This window comes from Platalea leucorodia (assembly GCF_965183815.1).
Source record: "Platalea leucorodia genome assembly, chromosome: 12".
In the NCBI taxonomy this organism is placed as follows: domain Eukaryota; kingdom Metazoa; phylum Chordata; class Aves; order Pelecaniformes; family Threskiornithidae; genus Platalea; species Platalea leucorodia.
In genome coordinates this window covers 8,937,661-8,944,500 of record NC_138834.1, presented here as the reverse complement: position 1 = coordinate 8,944,500, position 6,840 = coordinate 8,937,661, and positions in this window count along the sequence as shown.

Sequence of the window (6,840 nt, the reverse complement as noted above, 5' to 3'; positions counted from 1 at the left end):
TCATTCTCCTGAGCATGGGAAAAAAGGAGTTCTGTCGATTGGGATACTGATTCCTGGCAGAATGTGTGGAAAAGGACAAATTTTAGTGGAAAAAGGGATGAAACAAACTACTTGGAGGACAGAGGTTCCCATCCCAAGGGAGCGTTATTGTAAATGTATACAAGGAAGCAACCCTCCTAAAGGACAACAGAAGTTGGATTGTCTTTTAAATGCGACCTTTGTAGGTAGCTACTCTAGCTGTAATATGACCATTCCAGTTGGAATACCTATAGTAGGTAGACAGTACTTCAGTTTCCCAGTTCTGGAGGGAAAGAGATGGTATTGGATATGCGGGGACACAGCTAAAAAAGTGCTATCCCCAAACTGATCAGGAATATGTACATTGGGAGCAGTAGTTCTGAACATTGCCCTTGTGGGCAAATTAAAGAAAAGAGAGTAATTGTGATTACGATCATTTATGAAAAGATAAAGCTGGTCAAACCCATTAACAGAAAAAACAACCACCTTCCACTGCTTTGCTAGGTGTTTTCTACCATGGTTGGGGGTAAGTGAATCAGAGAAAGCAATAGTTAATATATCTGCTGCAATAGAAAGTATTGGAAACAATACTGCCGATGCAATCGCTGCATTACAGCAAGAAATTTCCCAGCTGGCCGAAACCAGCTTACGGAATAGAATGGCTCTGGACCTGCTTTTGGCCTCTGAAGGAGGAGTATGTACGATGATAAACACCAGTTGTTGAGTTTGTGTAGATCAGAGTGGCAGGATAGCCACTGATTTGAACAGAATCTGGGAGCAAACTAAAACCCTATGTGAAGTACAAAAGGATGATATCTCATGAGGATTTGCAGAAACGTGGAACTGGATGACTTTCTGGTTTCCAGGTCCGAGCCTATGGGTTAAAAGGATTTAATTATTGTAATAGTGTTGTTAATCTTTGTCTGCATCTGTGTGATTGTGCAGTGTACCTTTAAACGCTGCTCCTTGGTTGGAAAGGTGTATGAGAAAATTGCATGAGACTTAAATAGGAATTGCTCCCCTATATAAGTCTCAAAGGGGGTATTGTAGTCAGTACCCCGACCACCTAGCACCCATCTCTGTGCAGACATGGAATAAATCGGTATCTTGACTCTGTGTGTAGGTTGGCTTATTGCACACTGGGTAATGGACCCATCTTGTGGGACAACATGCCCGCAGCAGCCGTCCCCAGGGAGAGGGACAGTCCCTGTCCTCTGTGCAGCCCCTCCATCTCACCAGCCTTCTCCTCCACTCTCAGGGCCGAGATTCCTGGTGGGACTGAGAAGGAATAGGTGGGAATACCCCAGGGAGCGACCAGCTGCAGCAGTCACCTGGAGAACCCACAGAGGCTGAAATGTCCCCTTGATGCTTCAGCCTGCGGCCAGTCTTGGGGACCTCACCTGCCCCTGCTCTGCACACCTCCCATTTTATTTTATTTTCATGCCTAAGCCAGGGGCAGATTTTGCCTGAGATCTCTGATATTGGTTCTTTCCCACTGGGAGAACGTTTTGTATAAAATTCAAGAGAAACGGCTGCAGTCGGCGTTGCCAGCCGCAGACCCAGGGCTACTTAGAAATTGCCTCAGTTGAATGAAACTGAAATAAAATCAAGGCCGTGTTAGACATGCAAAGGCAAGTGGTGGTACGGGAATCCCCACCGGCCCCTTCCTGCCCTGCCCCATCCCCGTCCTGCCGCCCGGCCGCGGGGCAATGCCGGGGTCCCGGGGAGCCCCGACCCCGCTCCCCACGCCTGCCAGCTGCCGCTCCTGTGCCGCTGGCTCCCCCGCAAAGTGGACACCCAGATTTCTTTGCTTTCAGTGATTTTTGCCAGGCACAAGTATGATTAACACATCAAAAGGCTGTTTTGCTTTGCTTAACAATATTATATGCTTAACTGCTTCATTAATTGAATCATGGCAGTGTTTGTTTGTTTGTTCAGGTTGGGTACATTGTAACAAGTCTATTTTATTTTGACTACTTTTGTGTTTTATTAGTATTTTTTAATTTTGGCTCTGCCTTGCAGCACGTCAGCAGGGCTGGGCAGGGAAAGCAGCTGCTGATGGACATGAAGTGGGTCCAGCTTTTTAGCTGTGAAATCCAAGGGCCCAGGTTTGCTTGGGCATCCATGGATGGGACTGGCCCAACATGGTGGGGATGGGACTGCCAGTGCAGGCAGAGCCTGCCGGCATGCTGCCCGCACCTGCACTGGCCTCCACATGCGGTGCCATCCCTCCTGTCCTGCAATCACCAGGTGAGAGCTCCAGCCTCAGCTGCCCTGGGCATCCCCGAGCATCCCACTGCCCTGGGCATCCCCGACCATCCCACTGCCCTGGGTATCCCTGAGCATCCCACTGCCCTCAATGTCCCTGAGCATCCCACTGCCCTGGGCATCCGTGAGCATCCCACTGCCCTGGGCATCCCCGAGCATCCCACTGCCCTCAATGTCCCTGAGCATCCCACTGCCCTGGGCATCCGTGAGCATCCCACTGCCCTCAATGTCCCTGAGCATCCCACTGCCCTGGGTGCCCCAAGTCCCACAGCCCAGGGAGCTGGTGGCACTCCTGGGCAGGGAGACTGAGGGACTCATTTCAGCCCCTGTGCCAGGTGCTGACATCCTTTTTGCCTTCACAGATGGCAGATCTCCTCCCTGGGCTGGGAGCAGGGTCAGGTGTGTGGTCACCCACTGGGGACGTGCTGGTCAGGGTCCCTCAGTGGGACATGGGTGGGCTGTGGGGACCGCAGGGATGGTCAGGAGAGCGCGAGTACCCTGTAACCCCAGTTTGCTTCCCAGGTTTCCAGCCCCTCTGCAACCCTTCCATCGCAGGGTGGAAACCAAGAAACTTGACCAGATAGATTGGGAAAATGGCCTCGGGGGTCCTCCCCGAAGTCTCAGAGACCTCCCCACCCCGAGCCCCCCAGCTCGCTCTCCCCCTCCTCTCCTAAGGCTCCCCTTTGCAGGGCGGCATTCCGGCCCTGAGCTGCATGAAATCAGATTAAGGGCAGCAGACAAAGCCCCGTGCAGGAATAAACGCAGTGGGAGCAGACTGGGGCTACTGGGAAGCGGGAAGAGCCCTGGGAGTGGGGTGGCTGCAGTGGCAGCGGAGGTGGCTCAGCCCCACGTCCCCTTGAGGGGTCCTCACCCCACGCAAGGCAGCACGGGGACACAGGGATAAACACACAGAAAATGAAGACAGCGCCTTTCTGGGTGGCTAAGCCATTTCTGGAGGGTTTCTGGGCCCTCTTGCCAGTGGGAGAAGACGAAGTGATCGTGCAAGAGTGATGGAAATGGGGCCACATCCCTCTGTGCAGGCATGGCCCGGCCGAGCCCTGGGGAGGGCAGCTGGGGACGCAGCATGGGGACAGTGACACAGCAAGCGGGATCACGTCCTCACGTGCTGTAGCAAAGCACTGCAGGCGTGGCCAAGGCACTACCAACTGGATGCTTTATCGTTCTCATTGCAAGCGCTGCGGCTATGTCCCTGCTCTGGTTTTTCTCCCACCGCTGGCCTTTCAGCCGGGAACAAGGTGCTCTGCCGGGCTGGGCGATGGTGGGAAGTGGAGGGAGCCCCAGCCCCAGCCCCAGGAGGAGACGGGATGGCTGGAGAATCCAGACAGCAAATAATCTGGATATGAAAAGAGCTGCTGATGCCTCATTAGCAACTTTGAAAAGCATCCCGTGTAAAAAATGCTCTGCCCTTGTATTTGGTGTTTTCTGCTCATTCCTCCTCTTGTCCTCGATTAATAAGGACATTTGCATGTAAATTGGCCCCTGGCTCCTTCAGAGCAGTGTCTTGTCTGTCCCCACCTGAAGCTCCCCTGGTCTTCGCCCACTGTCCTGGAATGCCTGGGTGCCTGTGGCATGGCATGGCATGGCATGGCATGGCATGGCACAGCATGGCATGGCACGGCATGGTCCGGCATGGTGCATCGAGCCAGGACCCATATCCCCCCTTTGCTCTGCAGTGACCAGCTTGAGCCGCCAACATCTGCAGGGCAGGGACATGGGGCAGGGACACAGGGCAGGGACATGGGGCAGGGACAGAGAGCTGGGGTATAGGGCACGGACACAGGGCAGGACAGGGAGCTGGGACATGGGGCATGCCAGGGAAGCCAGGGAAGCCGCCAGCCCCGCGGTGCCCGGGATCTGGTGTGCCGCTGCCGTGTGTTGCACGTCAGCTCTGCAATGCTACCCTGTCAGAGTGCGAGCGGCTCTGCGATACCGACTCCGCTGTTTATCGTACAAAGGCATTTACAATTATTTGAACAAGTTCCCCACTCCACGCCTGCGCTCCCCCGAGACTTCATTTTCAAAAACAAATGCATTTGCTGAATGCATATGGAAAAGTGCCTCTCAGTCGGGCAATCCGTCTGGCTGTTTGATGTCTTGTTCCCACATCATGTCATTTTAAAAGGTAACATTTTGTTAATGGAAAACATTTTGTGGCTGTTCCATCTCCTCTTTCCCAGACTCAGTGGATGCAGGACAGGACAGGGGACCAGCTGTGTGCCACCAGAGCTGCCCATGTGCCACCACCACCGCTGTCCTCGCATGTGCTGGCTGCTCTCACCGCAACATCAAGCTGTCCTGGCCCTGTGTGCCCGCACATGTTGGCTTTGCTGGGCGGCGAGGTGGGGATCTGGGGGGGCCGGGGCAGCCGGTGGCACCACTGTCCCTGCAGATGGCGGGACCCCTGCACCATGCCACTCGAGGAACGCTGTCCCTCCTCTTGCCCTACCTGGCAGCAAATCAATGGGGGACGGTAAGTGGAGTTTTTTTAAACGTGTAACACAGTGAATGGGAGCATAAATTTCTGATGAGGAGCAGCAGTGTGGGGAGGAAGAGGAGGAGGAGGAGGAAGAAGCCCAGCCCTGACCGTGGGTGCTGTGGGGAGCCATGCCTGTCCCCCCAGTCACGGTGGGGAAGGGGGGCAGCGGGGCCTCCCAGGGGACAGGGGTGCCACCTGCACCCTCCCACCGGGGAAGTACGAGCCGCCGGGTACGGCCAGGGCACCCCGGGAGGCTGCTCCTCTGGGGGTCTCGCAGAGCTGGGGGTCCCGTGCAGGTTGCCTTCCCTGCCGAGGCATGGCCAGACCACATCTGCACCCCAAGCCAGCTCCCCCTGGGGAAATGCACCAGGCTGCTGAGAAGGCAAAGCCAAGCCCACAGGGAGTCCTAGAGCCATCGACCCTGTGACAGTGGTGACAATAAGCGCTGGAGATATTCAAACATCTCCAAATTTGCAGGAGGAGGGGGGGGTATCTTTAGCTGGGCACGGTGTGCCACCACTGCTGCCGCCTGCCAGCCCCTCAGCAAGGATGGGAGCTGGCACCAGGCACGGAGCTGCCGGCCGCAGGGATGGCCGGCTGCCCTCACTGCCACGGCTCGGATGATGCTGATTTTAAAAACACAGCATGTAGCGGAGGGCGACGCTCTCCCAGCACAATGAATTCCCCCAGCCCCTGCTAATCAGGAGCGATTGCTTAATTGGCACATTTCTGCCTGGCTGGGGTCTCTGCCAAAGAGGGAGCCTCGTCGCTCCCAGCAGTCGCAGCCCAAAACCTCCCGTGCCCTCGGCCAGCAGAGCAGCCTGGGACTGGGGAGAGAGCAGGGACATGCGGGGATGGGCAGGGCAACCGGGAGAGCTGGGGCCACCCACGCCGCTTGGCTTTGGTCACATCACTTAGCCTTGGAAGGGTCCCCATGCTGGTGTCACCAACCCTTGCCCTCCCTGTCCCCCAAATCCACCCTTCTTCAGAGACTGATTGATGCCAGAGAGCCGGCGGCAGGGCTCGGCGTGCCGGTGGCTGGCGGGACGGCTGGGCTGCGGACGCCGTGCACAGGGGTGAGGCTGGCGCGAGCCCCCGTTTGTGTCGTTCCCAACCTGCCACCGCGAATCAAAGGAGCTGCCACGCACGCTGCAGCCCTTTCTTCTCATATCACTCACACCACTTCCATGCTACATTGTGACAATGGGGTATAATTAAGGTGTCAGCATATCATTTAGCCTTTTCAATATAAAACCAGGAGACAGGCTGGGAAATCTGTAGTCTTCTTTAATGAGGAATGCAGGGGAAAAAATAGAGAGGAGGAGAAGAGGAGATAGCGGCTTGGCAAGGGCGAGACAAAAGGCCTCTCCGTGGCACGGGGCTTTGGAGGATAGGGTGCTGCTGCGGCCCCGATCTGCAGGGCACTGGGCTCGCACGCTGCCGCGGGCACCTTTGCTCTGACGGGGCCACCCAGTCCTGCAGCTGGAGGGCAGGAGGGGAGAAGGGACCCCACAGGGGCCAGGCACCCCCAGGGCTCTGGGAGCATCCCTGGAGAAGGAGAGGTGGCAACAGCAGCACGCAGGGCACCGGTGGTTCCCAACAGCTCCCACCTGGAAATCATGCTTGAACACTGCTCCCGGCCTGCAAGGGTCTTGCAGAGACACGTGGGACATGCAACAAGCTCATGGTATGAACGAGTGCAACCAGCTGTGCAACAAGGGACGGAGCCACCTGTGTCACAAACTCACACTGGTGCCGGTGCAGCACCACGAACACAGATGCAGCACTGGTTTGATGGGTGCTGGGTCCACTGCGTTGCCAATGCTTTGCACAACAGCCATCCCGGCCCTGTTAATATTTTTCCCAAACTCCAGTGGCCAATTCCCAGCAGTCATTACATGGGGCGAGCACGGCTGCATCGCCATGCTGAAAGTAGGGTGTCCCGGCTCCCTCACACCATCCTACGGGCACTGCACCGCACCCGGGGCCGGTTGCAATTCAGAGGGCAGCGAGGAGTTCAATGCCATCAATAATCCCTTGATGGCCATAGAAAGCGC